The following is a 15888-nucleotide window of genomic DNA, read 5'->3' on the forward strand; positions in this document are numbered from 1 at the left end:
AGCTGGCTGCTTGATTCTTTGTCTGAGGGGTCTTGCCAGCCGTGTTTCTCTCCCAGCTCTGTTTGGTCTCATTACATGCAGGATCAGGTCTCTGCCGTTCCAGACTTCTGCACACAGCCTCAGCTCAAGCCCTCCAGAGGGCTGTCAGCTTTCTCATCTCTGCCAGATGAGTTGACAACACTGTACATGAAACACTGGACTCACCGTCTTGAAGGTTTTATTTTTTCTTTTTAACGGAAGAAAATATACATATGTATTTTGTAAAAGACTATGCTGGATTTTTGTTGTTGTTTTGTTGTTATTCTTGTACAGGAGCCAAATTACCCAGAGGCGGATATTTTCCCAGGCTAATAATAAAAGCACCACTGTGTTATTCTTATGTTATTTTATATTGGAGGGGGGTAAATATTAATCCCACTTTAATTTTTCCCTATTTATAATTTTTTCTTCCTAAACATCAAACACGGCTGCTCTTCTTTGTCACCCGTATTTGCTCAAAGTCCGGAGACTTAATGATCTCACTGGAGATTATATGTGTAGATTTGACGGGGTGGGGAGGCATGTCTCCCGCACCCTTATGTCAGAAGAAGTATACTTTCCGGAAACCAGACTCATCTGTATCTATAACTTCCAGGTTTTCATGTAGGTTTCCTACAAGCACAGTGCTGTTCTCTGTCAAACTGCCCCCGCCCTTTGAACACACTCTTGTCTGTTTCACACACCAGCCGATAGACTCCACATGGCCCCTCACACGCAGCCACCTCGCTGTGCTGTCTGCCCTTCGTGAAGGCGAGCATTTGATCTGATCTTCTCCGAGCAGAATCTATTCCCCGGGCGTGCTGTCTTTCCCTTCCCTTCCCTTTCTCCGCAGAAGCCTTATGGTTTGTGCAGGTTCACAGAGGTGTGTTAGCGATCCTTGCCTATATACAGTTTTTCATTACTAGACATTTGCTCTTTCTTTTTGTCTCTTTTGCCTCTTCCTCCTTCCTCTTTAGTATCCCCAAAATGGTTTACACGAAGACTAAAATGATATTGCTGTAGATGTACAAAAATCTACTTGCAAAAAATACACATCTTTTCCAGGCTATGATCCAACCGCTTAAGGCTGTGTTCTTTACCCCATTCTCTTCTTCTGGGCCTTTGTCAGCAGCTGCTTAAAATTTGAGTGTAGAAGTGGCCTTAGATTATTCCTTCAGGTTTCCCCTAAAGGAAATAATTTATGACTTTTCACACAAGCTAAGAGACAGATTAGAGCAGCGTTCACAGGTATATGGGGAATCACTATACCTCCTGACTGGCGATGGAGGGTTAAAGTTATTTGTTTTATCTAGAGATCAACCTTTAGTATCTTGAAGGTGAAAGAGGGGTGGGCTTACAGATTCCACAGGAATTTAGCCTCTCTCCCCCAGTATGGCCTCGTCTTTCCTCTGCTGCTTTTAGTCATGTGAGCTATGAGGATATTTAATGTGATAATGAGGGTCCTTCCACTACCTCCAGGTACTCTATATTAGATATGAAATTCATTCTGTTTAGAATGCTTTCTTTTTGGTTTATACTTTCCTGGGAAGGTTTTTCCATAGGGTCTCCCCAAGGATAAAGTTCACTTCATAGACAGGTAGAGGCGTTATGAGCATGTAGACAAGTGGGCATGGCTTAGGATAGAAAACAAAAATAATTAGATTGACTCTTCCTAAAAACAACACTTCTAATAGTAAGCCTGCACATTTGTATGTTACCTTGTACTTTTGCAAATCATGTCTGTAAATATCATTTAACTTAAGCCTCCCAGGAAACCCACTGAAGTAGATAGAATAGATACCAACACTCATTTTTCAGATGAGGAAACTGGAGAGTGGAGGTTCGGTCAAGACGTAGTGAGAACAGAAAAGCAGTTCTGTAGATTCCCAATCCAATACTCATTCTGCTATGGAAAATTTTAGTCTTCCCAGAATTGTTTTCACTTGTTTTGGAAGAGGTATGCTGCTATAAAATTAAAACTAGGTCCTTCTATTGAATTCTTCAAGTAAGCACATAGGAAATACTTAGGGGTTCCGTCACTCTAAAGGAAGGATTTTTAGGATGATTACTAACATGGACATCGGAGTCCAGTGAGTGGCATATCCACAGATCCCAGTCATATATATTGTATCATACGTTATGAAAAAACACTATTTTTAATTCAAAAAAGAAGTCCTGAGGTATGTTATAATATTGACACTTATTACATATTTCATAAAGGAAAACAACCTATATGTAATTACATGCTGCCAAAAGAGAGAGTGAGAAAGGGGAAAAGTGATATATCGCCATTTATAATGAGGAAGTTGTACTTCAGTACAACACAGCACTTATATTTGAGCATTATCATTCGGAGGTCCCCATAGATTTCAGATAATTGACATACTTTTATTCAGTAACTTTGTGTAGAATGAGTTTTCAGGGGAGAAAGAAATAATTTTTCTCCCCTTCTGAGATATTATCTGAGACCCCTGTAATAAAAAGACAAATTAGCAACAGAAAATCAAACAGAGGTTAACCCACATGTATACCTCATGTATACATGGGAGATACCCAGGAAAAACATAAGTAGCTGCCCAAGGTGGCTTAGCATTCAAGAGTAAATACCATTTTAAAAGGGAAAGGGAAGGGGGCGTAGGCCTCTTAGGGGAGAGTAAATGATTTTTAGGAAGGATGAGTGGGCCCTATGGGAGAATAGATGGGAAATATGATAGTTTGTGACAAAGTTTGTCTGTGTGTGGTATTGATGTCTAGCCTCCTCTCCTGTGACAATAGTCAATCTTCCCTGGTTGATGAAACTCCTGAGGAGGGGCTTGATGACAATTGAGTTTCTTTTGGGGGATTTGTCTTTAGGTAGATAAAGGGGAGTTCAGAGAAAGCCTCTCCCTGCATTTGCTGTCTTTCAAGTGCTTACAGCTCAATATAACCAAATGCCAAAGTGACATATTTGGGGGTGTCTCATTCTGCTACCCTTCAGTTACCACAAAAACCTTTAAACCCTAGTATTTTTCTGTCACTTTTTTCTTCTATTCACTGAATTCACTAAGATTCCATAAGAAATTAAAGGTACTAGATAGTCACAGGCATGCTTTCTTTTTTCCCAAACCAAGGAACATTTTAGAAATAGAGCATTCAGTTTTCTGATACGTTTGAAATTTTGTTGGAGATCAGATCTGTCACATATAAGCCAGAACCAAAGGAACTAGTCTAGCAAGCTGTCCTAGATTCAACAAAAATGTACTCCTCTGAGTCATGAGCTCCTTGACAATAACAAGGATGTTAACCACAAATTTGGAAAAGGAAACTCATTCATATTTCACTCCATCATCGAATGTGTTCCTTGGTTTAAAAAAAAAATACCAGAAAATGAAAACATGTTACTTCCTTGTAGTAGGAAGGCACCTTTTACCTCACATTGTAAAGCTTCTGAACCTTGGTGCTTGGAAAGTGAAAGCTATTGTGCTGAACAACAATGCCGACTCTGAGGACACAGATTTTAAGTAAAGGGTTAGCAAGATCTCTTTTAAAAATGCCAGAGCTCTTTCTGAGTGAAGAACATTTCTCACAGAATGATAATAAAATGCCCTGTGACTGCCTGTACTCACCGCGACTTCGCTGCCTCGCTTCCACCCTTTTGCCAATCGCTAGACAAAAGTGCCTCTAAACAGGACCCTACTAACACAAAGCAAGAATCACAGCAAAAAGGGTCTGACCTTTGATTATCTGAACTTAGCTTCAGAAGCGATTAAGACCCCAGTTGACATTCCAGCAATGTGGCTTATTCACCAGGGTGCACATCCCCACTGGTAAACTGGAAGTTGCTGGGGGATTTGCTCCCTTTGAGAAGTGCTAATCATTAACAATAGACTCCTGCCAAGAAGTAATCACTCTAGGTTACAGAAGAAAAATTCAAAATTGCTCTGGTAGTGGGTTGGCTACTTTCAACCGGCAAGTCTTAGAAAAATCAGGAAGTTTCTATGTACTATATATTATTGTTGTTTGTTCAACATAGATTCAAATTGATAGTGACATATAAATGACTTCATTTAGGGCTCTTTTCTCATAGGAATGAATAATAACTTACATGCTAGCTAGCTGTCATTTTGGCTTCAAAAGTAAGTGAAATAGGTGAATGTCTGATTTGATTTTCAGGATTTTTTGAAGGCCTCTCCATTCCTCTTCCCCAGTTGCTTCATATAGTGTCTAGAATTCCTGCCATTGAAATCAATTTTGAGGTCATGATGTTATTTTTAAAAACCTCAGGATTTCAATATCTGTTACTACATTATAACTCATCCCAAAACTTAATAGCTTAAAACAGCAGGTCATTATTTTTATTCATTCATTGATTTACTGGGCTCAGCTGGGAAGTGCCTCCACTCCACGTGGTGTATCTAAGTCCCCTCATGCATTCAACTGGGAACTCAGTTGGGTCCTGAATATCCAAGAGAGCCTCTCACCCACCAGTGTATCCTCCCAGTGTATCCTGGGTTTCTCCTGATTGGGGAGCCTAGCTCGAGCTTCTCTATAGTATGATATCTGGCTTTCAAGAGTGTAAGCTCCAAGGTACAAGTGCTTGTCATGCCTGTGCTTGCATCATGCTTGCTAATATCCCATTGGCTAAAGCACATCTCCTGCCAAGCCCAGAGTCAATGTGGGACTACATGGATATAGTGAGTTCATGGAGAGCTCCCGCTGTAACAATAGGTCACATCAGGTTAAAATGTTAAATGTGAAAGACAAGTATAAACCCCCGTATACTTATTTTTTATTGTATAAAAAATGCTTTTCTCATGTTAATTCTCACGATTCTGTAGAGTGGGAGGATCATTTGCTCTTGTTGCCTTTTTATAGATGAAGAGAATATGCGTCAGTGAGGTTGGTAATATACTATTTAAATGGACTCCTTAAATGATTTGACCAAGACAACACAGATAATAAATGACAGAGCTGTGACTTGAACCTAGCTTTTCTGACTTTAAGGATGGTTTTGATGCTGCTATTCTGCATTAAACACAGTATGTTTAGCCCTCAGCACAAATTGGCAAAATATCGGCCTACCGTACCTAACCAGTTCTCTAAAATGCATATTGTCATTTGTATACTGTCTTTTGAGCTTTTGATTAGGTACTGTTGAGATCGTGGAAATTTAAGAACTCTAGTTAGACCTGTAAAGACCTTTTTCTGACAAAAGAGCGTATGTGGATATTCCCCAGTTGCTTGTAAGGCCACAGTAGTGCATGACTCCATGCAGTGTCTCATCATTAATTCATATGCTCAATAAATATTTGGTGAGTGCCTGTTATATACGTTCGTGGCACTGGCTTGGGTGCTGGAGTTATAGATGTGAACTAAACAAACCAAAATTTTCCTGCTTTTGTGGAGCTTATCTTTTGTTAGAGAAATCAGAAAATAACATGATAACTGCTCAGGAGAAAATAAAGCAAAGAAAGAGGGGAAGGAGTGTGGAGGGAGGTTTGCAATTTTAAATTGGGTGGGCAGGGTAGCTCTCACTGAGAAAGTGACATATGCAATAAGACTTAAAGGAAACAAGGAAGATAGACATGCAGATATCTGGGGAAAGAGCACTGTAAACAGAAAGAAGAACAAATGCAAAATCCCTGAGTTGGGGGCATGTCTGGTATGTTTGGGGAACATCAAAGAGGCCAGTGTGGCTGGAGCAGAGAGTGACAGGGGATCATGGAGATGAGGTCAGAGAGGTACTGAGGACTAGATCAGGTAGGGTCCCGGATGTCACTGGATGACTTTTTACTTTTGCTTTGAATGAGAGGGGAAGCCACCATTTGATATAGGGGCCATCTAACCTATTCAACTTCCAGAAAAGGCTGACAGAGCAGGTGGGAGGATGCTTGTTAAAAATGCTGATTCTAACCCAGATCTGGAGAGTGAGAATCTTTGGGAGTGGGGTCATGTAATCTGCATTTTAAATTGCTCCCAGCTGCATCCTAGGTCCACTAAACTTTGTGAAGTACTGCCTGACCCATTAGCACAATTCAGCTTTCAAAAGCAGATAATCAACCTCAATTTTACCATCTGGGTAATGCTAAATGAGGCCTACTTCCATTTGGGTTAATAAAACTATGAAGAGACTTCGTGCTTCTGCAAACTAAGGCTGACCTAGCATCTTAGACGCTCCCCATAAGACCCCAGAAAGAAGTATTTGCAAAATCTCTGAGGTGCACAGTTGGAACCAACACAGCAGCATTAAATTAGCCTTCTTAATCAAATGAGTAGCTTTGCAATTTGTACATGAACAACCTCTGCTGAAATTTCAGCCAGGAATCCTTAGCTCAAAAAACAAAAACAAAAACAAAACACCCCCCCCCCCCAAAAGAAACCAACTATAGTTCTGCTTTTTGTAGATGAAGGAGAATTACCAATGCTACAGAGAAGCACTCGGCTTCCTAATTCCTTCCTTGTTTCTTTCTCAGTTCTGGAATCATTTTCAATCAAGGGTATCACAGCATGTAGCTGAAGAGCAGATTCCATCTGAGCCCTTGAGCCCCCAGAAGCTCTTTTTCCTAGGATAATTTTAGAACGGATAAATTACTCCTAAAACTAGCCATGTAGTAGCAGAATACTTCTACGGTAGTTTATCCCCAAGGAGCAACAGATTGTTTTCTATCAGATTTAATTTTGGTGGGATCTTAGATGCATTATCTTTTCCTTGTTAAATAGAAAAAGAAAACTAGAAAATATAACTTGGGGTTGGATTGAAGAGAAAAAAAACATTATTGGTTTTGAAGTTTTAAATTGTAATTTCAGGTTAAAAATCCAAACTACATAATTATAGACTAAAATGAAATGCTTGGAAATTTGATAAAATATTTTTCCCTCAAATTAATAGCTTGTTCCAAAATCTTGACTTTTAGAAGAGGATACTAAGGCAATTGCATACTCTGGGAATGCCAATTTTTTTTAAGAATGCTGAGAAGCCATTACAAAGTAAGAGCTGGAACAAGCTAGATTAAACAATAAGCTGTCTCTTTTGGGTCTTCATGCACCAATCATTTCCTTTAAAAAATCCTTTTCTTCTTCCACTTTCTGGACCCCATGAAACATGCTTTCTGTGACCTGCTATTTGCTGGTCTTTCCTACTGATTGTCGTAGATAACCCCCACTCCCTTATTAAAATGTACCTCCAGTTGCTTTAGATCTTCATTGTATTTCCATTTGCAAGTCCAGAAATAATTTAAAATCATTTGTAAAATGGTTGTCTCAGAGTACCTTAAAACTCACTCTGTATGACAGTCTCTGGGTCCATCCACATCTCTACAAATGACCCAATTTAATTCCTTTTTATGGCTGAGTAATATTCCACTGTATATATGTACCACATCTTTAGCCATTCCTCTGTTGATGGACATTTAGGTTGCTTCCATGTCCCGGCTACTGTAAATAGTGCTGCAGTGAACTTTAGGGTGCATGTGTCTTTTTGAATTATGGTTTTCTCTGGGTATATGCCCAGTAGTGGGATTGCTGGGTCATATGGTAGTTCTATGTTTAGTTTTTTAAGGAACCTCCATACTGTTCCCCATAGTGGCTGTATCAATTTACATTCCCACCAACAGTGCAAGAGGGTTCCCTTTTCTCTAGAGTCTGTCATACAGAGTGAAGTAAGTCAGAAAGAGAAAAACAAATATCATGTATTAACGCATATATATGGAATCTAGAAAAATGGTACAGATGAACCTATTTGCAGGGCAGGAATAGAGATGCAGGCATAGAGAACGGATGTGTGGACATGGTGTGAGGGAAGGGGGGTGGGATGAATTGGGAGATTGAGATTGACATATATACACTACTATGTGTAAAACAGATAGCTAGTGGGAACCTCCTGTATAGCACAGGGAGCTCAGCTCAGTGCTCTGTGGTGACCTAGATGGGTGGGATGGGTAGGAGGGAGGTCCAAGAGGGAGGGGATATACGTATACATATAACTGATTCACTTCGTTGTACAGCAGAAAGTAACACAACACTGTAAAGCAACTACACCCTAATTAAAAAAAAAAATTAGCATTTCCCTTTTTCTCATCTTCAAAATTCTCCATTTAATTAATCTTTTCATTTTTAATAAACTCTCCCCCTAAATAACCTCTGCTTAGTTGGTTTCTTTATTGTTCAGCCTGCCTGCCCACAATTTTGTACTGCATGTCTTTCTCTTAGTCTAGGATTTCATGTTCATGGTTTCTTTTTCTTGTCCCTTTCCCTGTTCCCTACCATAAACACAGTTTCCTAAATCAAATATAAATGGTGGTTTATTTGATCAGTACCTGTGTCTTTATTCTCAATTAAAAGTAGTTAGGAAAAAATATTCTCCCACAGGCCAGATATTGAAAAGATGGAATACTATGGAAAAGGAAAAGCAAAGGGAAAAAGAAATTACCTCAATGAGTTCCTCTGACATCTCTCTCTGATTTCATTCATCTCATTAGTATTGATAATACAAAAACCCACTAACGGAAGCATTTCCTTATTTTTCTGATTTTTTTTAAAAAAGTGACTTATTTTGTCTTAAAGTGATCTTCAAAACATACAATAATAAAATTTTCATCTCTTAAAATGATGCAGATAGGTTGTCAAATATCTTTTTAAATTAACCCTGAAGCAAAATGACATAATCAAGAGCAGGGACATCCTACAACCTCTAAAAGTAGTACAAGGACACAAAATGAGTACTAGCTCTCTAATATAAACCATATTATTGGATCAGAGTTTTCCTGTACTTCATTTTTTTACTTTCTAAGATGGAATAGAGAAGAAAAGGAGTTAAGGAAGAGATGAGCAATACACCTGATCAAGGACATCAGTGGAGAGTTTCAATAACATAAATTAAGAAACAATGTTTCCTTTTGTTTTTTTTTTTTAAGAAAGTTTTACAGTCTTCAAATTGGGTCTAGACTACACAGCCTCTAAAATGCGTTCTAGGTATAACATTTTATTTTATACTAAAACTTTGTAAGAATTCAAGTAACATTGAAATGAAAAAGAAATGCAAGAAAATGTAAAAAGAAAAGGCAGAATTATTCCCTTGAATCTGTAATTGTATCAGTTATATAGAAAGCCTGGCCCTCGTAGTATTTTTCAACATGGCAACTTGAAATATTAGAAATCATTTACAACACATAATACAGGCAAATGACTAGAATTTGTTTTATCAGATATTTGCCAGGACAAATATTCCATTGACAAATTATGCATATTTGGAAACTGTATTAACCTGGTTTTTAAACAGCGATTATGCTTAAATTTTGCATGGTCTATTCCCAGTTGTTTTATAGTGAATATATTATGGAGATGTTCAATTTTGAGTTAATAATGGTATTAACCCTCTCTAAGAAATTAATGTTCTAGCAATGCAGAGGCTGGTTAAGATTCAACAAAAATGCATTCATTTATCCAGAAAATATTTATTGACCTCTTTTATGGAAGAGACTAAGTGGAACACTTAAAATTTTACAAAGATAAATCTGTTAGACAGTTCTTTTGAGTTAATTACAGTTCAGTAGAAATTAGAAGATCATTATCAGCAACAGAAAAAACATTTGACTTAGAAGATGTATAGCCTGAGGAAGGAGACGGTGAGGCTTACACTATTCATTTTGATTGCTAATAATAAAAAATAATTTAAAATTTCAAAAATTATTTATAATAGTGGAGTTGGAATTTTCAAGCATTCCTAGAAGTCTGATAGGAATTGGAGGAAGAAGTCATGAAAAACGTACTTATTATGTAGATTTCAGGATCCGGGGACTTCTAGAAAAAGTGGAGCACTTTGTATTTATGTTTTTTCAGTTTCCACTATGGCTGTAATTAAACTTTATATTTCTTTTGTTCATCTCTTCCAACCTTAGTTACCTGACATTGACTATTAGCTGTATACCAAAAGTGTATACATGTGTGTATATATTAAAGGGTGTAATGCAGAGGGTAATAAATGGAAATTCAAAAGTTGGCTAATTCATAGTAGTTCACCTCAGTGTTCATTCTATAGATAGGAACAACCATGAGATAAGCTAAATATTATAAAGTTTTTCTTCCCAGAGAAAAATGTACCTGGTTTATTTCTTTTGACTTTTTTTTCCATTTTCTTAGAAGGAAAGTAGTGTGATTACCATTCTTGATAGAAAAATATTAACGAAAACATAGGCTGTTTAAATAGAGGAAGTGCAAGGAGGTAGTTCGTTGACCACAATTGCAGTTTCCTACGTAGTTGTCCTAAATATTTTCTTGGAATAATTTGGGCTGTAAATTACTAAAGAAATAAATATCTCTTATTTCAACATTTTCTGAATGCTGACACATGCTCGTTTAGGATGTACATGTTAATAATCAATTATTTGGGAAGATGTGTAACCTCAGTAAGAGGCAAACCATTTTAGTAATTTTTGGAAAAACATGATTTAGGTGTATTTCTAAATTATAGTTTGTTTTTTATGAAAAATGTTAAGTAAAATCAAATTCTCAATTAAATTCAGAAGATTATAATTTTAATCATTTTATTACTATGTAGGGGAAAAAGAGAGAAAACCCTCATATTTCAGAACATTTGATTGAATCAATAACACCTCTTTATGACTTTCTTAGAGCGGTAGAAAACTATGACTTTGCTCATTTCAATGTTTGCAGGATATTCTGCAAGTATTGATGATGGTTGAGGGATTTCACTGTGTGTTTGGTTTGGATTTTCTATTTTGTTAGTACTGTGTATTTTAGCCCTGGGTTCTTCTGAGAGCAAATTTTGAAGCAGAAGCTTATGTCCTTTTTAGGGAGTTCAATCTCAGGAAAGCTGAAGTCAAGGAAATCTTTTGCTTATCTCTGGTGTAATCTTTCTGCCATCTGAATGATTGTATCTCAGGAAAGACCCTCTGAGGGGGAAAGGGCAGAGGAGTTTATTCACAATATCCTGTCTCTCCTTGGTCAAAGCCTCCCTTCAGTGGGCTAGCTACCCTGCTCTTTGATTGTATAAGCTGGGTAGCTAAGCAAGACTTACAGCCTGTGTCAACAGGGAATCCCCGGGGTGGGAGGTGACTAGTGAGAGGTATATAGGGTGAGAATGAAGCAAAGCACTTTCTGGTTGTTTCACATGAAATTGACTAGAGTCCACATGGAGCAGGTCACTTAGTGGGAGCCAGAATCAAAAGGTGCCAAAGGCCCAGAAGACAAAGAGGCAAAGGGATCTGAAGTAGCACATTAGTGGTGTGAGATTTAGTCAGTTAACATGGGACCCACACTGGACCAGTGGCTCCTCTAACTGGTGATTTGATCTCTAGCAATGACAGGAAAGGCTGTGATAGTGGTTGCTATGATCTTGATTTAAGAACGTTAGGAGAATGCACCCCAATGTTCATAGCAGCACTATTTACAATAGCCAAGACATTGAAACAACCCAAGTGCCCTTTAACAGATGAATGGATAAAGAAGATATTATATAGACGCATATGTATATATGTGGAATATTAGCCATAAAAATAACAAAATTCGGCTATTTATGGTAACTTGGATGGGCCTAGAGGATATTATGCTTAGTGAAATAAGTCAGACATAAAAAGACAAATACTGTATGATATCACTTATATGTGGAATCTAAAAATTAATACAAATGAATGTCTATGCAAAACAGAAACAGACTCACAGATATGGAAAACAAACTTATGATAACCAAAGGAGAGAGGGAATGAGGGAGGAACAAATAAAGGATATGGGATTAACAGATATAAACTACTATGTATAAAATAGGTGAGCAACAAGTATGTATTGTATAGCACAGAAAATTATAACCATTATCTTGTAATAACTTATAATGGAGTATAATATGAAAAAAATATTTAATCACTATGCTATATGCCTGAAACTAATATAATATTGTAAATCAACTATACTTCAATAAGGAAGACAAAAGAAAGTTAGGAGTAAAACCCAAATCATAAAAATTCAATCATCCTTGAATGTATCTAACTCTTGAAATCTATAGTTGAGTATTGTGAGCAAGAAAAAGCTATATTACGTTCCTTGTGTGTTTAACCTTAACTTAATGTTGTGGATTAGGTCTGTATAATTCAAGTGTTTTTCCATGACCTCCATCTTCCTGTGAAGAATTCAAGACCAGCTGTTGACACAGTGACAACAATTAGCCCATTAGCTCATATTCAAGGTTCAGCTCTGACCTGGAATGTTTGATGTTACATATTCCTACCTCTCCAGATAAGTGGCAGTTAGAGTTATTGTACTGTTTCTCAGTGAGGGTCTTAGTGAGAATGATAGCAACTATGACTGCTTCCTCTGCCTGTCACTACAATGATGAACACATACGATACTCAGTCAAATATAGAAGGCAAGATAGATAGGTAGAGATATTCAGTCTATGAAATACAATTTATCTATGGCATCAAAGGGAAAACTAATAAGGAATTCTCTTTAAATGGACAATTTCAAACCATTTAATCTAAGTATATTGTATAGGACAAATGTATAGGCTTAATATAAGAATAATGTATTGGCCAACTGGTACAAGAACTGATTGCTTCTATGGGTTCTTTTCACATGATGTAGTGTGAAGAGATGATGATTTAGAACAATGCCTGGCTCTAGTAAGCCTCTTAAATTCTCCAAGTCTCAGGTTCCTCAGTATTAAATATTTTTAACTCAGTAGTTATCACAAAGATTAAATGAGAAAATGTGTACGTTTGTAAGAACTCCACGAACAATAAACTATCATGTGTAAATCATCACCTTTGTGAGATTATATGAATATATTACATATCTACCAAACTACTGGAAAAAGTTTATATAAATCTTATATACATGTATTTAGTATATCTGCCTTACATGCTAGAATTTGAGCTCAGTCATGAGGACCTTATTGAATGTTGAATGAATGAATGGATATTTGGATTTACTTTAATAGATTGACCAGTTTTATTTACATTATAAACTCAATTGTTCATTGATTCAAATATATATTTACTGAATGCCTAAAGTGTGTATGGCACTATGCAAAGTGCTGGGAATACAAAATCAGATATTTTATTCTTACATTGTTTGACTAAGTTACTGCCTAGTGAAAAGACAAGAATAAACTAATAAAATGAGAGAGTTATTCTGATGACAGAATGCTTTATATACTGTACTTCATTTTAGTTCTCATATCAAACCTTTGGGGTAGCTATTGGTATCACTCACTTAAATAAAAAAAAAAAAAAATAGACTATTAGACTTAAAGAAAAGAGTTTTACCTCAAATTTCTCAGTAATCACAGGTGGTTTCACAAATACATACTCCTTATGAAGTTACCACAATAAGTTTGTACATTTGAATTGCACATGCATCAGAGTGTGTGGTGTGGTGTGTGTGTGTGTGATGCTGAGTAAAACAAACAAGCAAATCACCATTTGTTTAAATGCCTGAAATTTCAAGAAACTGAAACGTTTTTCTGAGAACTGGCTGACGCTTTCAGCTACTCTTTAAAAAGTCACTCAAGGCCAGTTCATTACTAGTGGAATTGGTAAAATTAGACATGTATAAATTGTGAAGATTTGAGAAGACACAAAAAACTGTTGAAACTGGCAGTAACTGAATATATAGAAGCACTAATTTCAGCGTACTTCACTTGTAGACATATTTCACTTTTGTCATATTTACTTCAAATAGTAAAATTAAAAAAGGAAAAACAAAAAGTAAGTGATCAAATATAAGCAATCTAAGAAAAAAAGCATGATAATATGAATTGGTTTTGTGATTTTGATTCTTAGGTAATCATTTTAACTTGTACTCCCAAATTAGTAGAAATCTATATGGGCTCTATATGTAAACGTATGGACATTTGAAGATTTATTTATTTATTTTTTTCTGATGGTGAAGAAACTGATTTCAGTTGGCAAAAAACCCAAATCAAACCAAACCAAACCAAACCAAAACCAAAAACAAGACAGTTGAACAGTGCCGCCATCTACTGCTCAGGGAGCTGTCAAGCTCTCCTATGCATACATTGTCCCCCGCAATGCATGAAATATGAACAGTTAAGTGTTGATGGCATCCAAATAACAAGTCTATTGGATTACCTACAGTAATAGCTTCTCAAATTACCTGGTTGGAAATTATCATTATAAGTCCGTCAGAGAATTGCAGCTTACAGTCAATAGTGAATAGTAACAGATTAGGCAATGCTGAATTTTGTTTCACACACTCAAAAAATGAAATCTGTGTGTATAAGAGTATCTTGTATTGAAATAGATGACCATACTAAACAGAGTAATTTCTGTTCCATTGTACTAATGAGGTTTATTGGAGACAGAAATAAAATGGACACTGAAGGAGCATCATTGAAGATAAAGCACATTGTTTGCTGTAAGTAGCAAAGACTGATACATTCAGCAGAAGAAAGGCTCACAGAACTGTAAAGAGGGTTTTATTTAGGCATCTGTTTTAAAACTCACCAGGCAATATTGACAGCACATCCTGTGTGCTAGCTAGTGAGCCGGGTCCTTGAACAAGTGAGGAGGCAGAACCATCCTGGCGGGAAGGCTCACAGACAAGCCAAATGAGAGTTGGCCACGGTCTTTGTTTGCTTAACAGGAAAAGTTATTACCTTTGCTTGTTATCCCAAGAAGGCTAATGGAGCTCTCATGGGTCTCTCTTTCCAGACACTAAATAACATCAATTACAATGATCCCAATTAAAACAGGGAGTAGGAAATGTGAAGTTCAAAATTAAACCAAAATCCCTTTGACTGACATCCTTTGTAACTTTCTCTTGTCACATGTACTCTTTAAAATCCTGGTGTCTTGCATTAACCCACTTCACCTTAAAAATATTTAAATTGAAAAAAAAAGGATAGAAATGCATCTGCTCTAGTTTTTTGGTAATCAATGTTGAGATCTTCTAGCATCAGTGGAATTGGGTACATGCTTTTCTAAATACTATATCCAAACTATGATCCAAGAGGTGTGAAGCATGAAGCAAACAAATACATGGATTTAGAATAACCTGAATTTTCAACTTTGTAATGTCTTAAATATAATTAAAATATTCTACTTTGATGCCTTCTGAGTCATACACTCTTAAGTATTAATAGGTCATAATTATATTCTCTACATAAGTATTCTCAGGTTCCAAATATGCTTAAAGGAAGGTATTGCATATATGTAGTCAATACATAATTTTTAATAAAAACACATCAGTGCAACAAGAAAAAGCTAAGTTTATTCTAATACTATACTATTCTATAGTACTAACCCCATTGTTAAAAAGCTGATAGCGTGTATTTTACTATTTGAAAATGGTGGGAAATCTATACAGTATAATTAAAGATACATGTATGGAGATTTACTTGCAATCTTTTAAAAAAGATATTTGGAGACATTTGTATTCTAAGTAAAATTAGAATTTATATAGTTGACTACTGGACTTTTTCCACTTATGAGAATATGTACAGTTTCTGTATTTTCACTGTTCCTACAACTACTATTGAAATTCAGTGGTTTACTATTTTTTCCTAGACAGTTGTGAAATGGGACATACAGGTACATTAAAGCAGATAAACAACTCTACAAAATAGCAAGTGAACAGATGGTTTAGTTGCCACAGACACATTTCCAATATTAGTTAGCCTGATGCAACACAAAATACAGGTACTATCCCGGGACCCATGTCTGCTTCTCTGCTATTTCCTTGTGACTGAGATAATAGTATTGATTTATAACACACATCTATGAAGTTAAGATCCGAAACTCTCTACTGCCATGAAATGAATTTAGGAAAACCTTGGAGCTTTCCATTTGAAAATATGTCTAGTGGATGCAGTCAAAACACATTGTTCACTATCCATTTTCACATGCCTTTCGATTTTCC

The 15888-nt window shown here is 36.5% G+C and overlaps 1 protein-coding gene across 1 annotated transcript in view; it reads left to right on the plus strand.

The window, feature by feature from the left end:
* Positions 1-15888, plus strand: part of ERBB4 (erb-b2 receptor tyrosine kinase 4) — a 1107258-nt gene that overhangs the window by 1029138 nt on the left and 62232 nt on the right. The window lies entirely within an intron of this gene.

Source organism: Eschrichtius robustus, chromosome 5 (genome assembly GCF_028021215.1).
Source record: "Eschrichtius robustus isolate mEscRob2 chromosome 5, mEscRob2.pri, whole genome shotgun sequence".
NCBI classification, from domain to species: Eukaryota; Metazoa; Chordata; class Mammalia; order Artiodactyla; family Eschrichtiidae; genus Eschrichtius; species Eschrichtius robustus.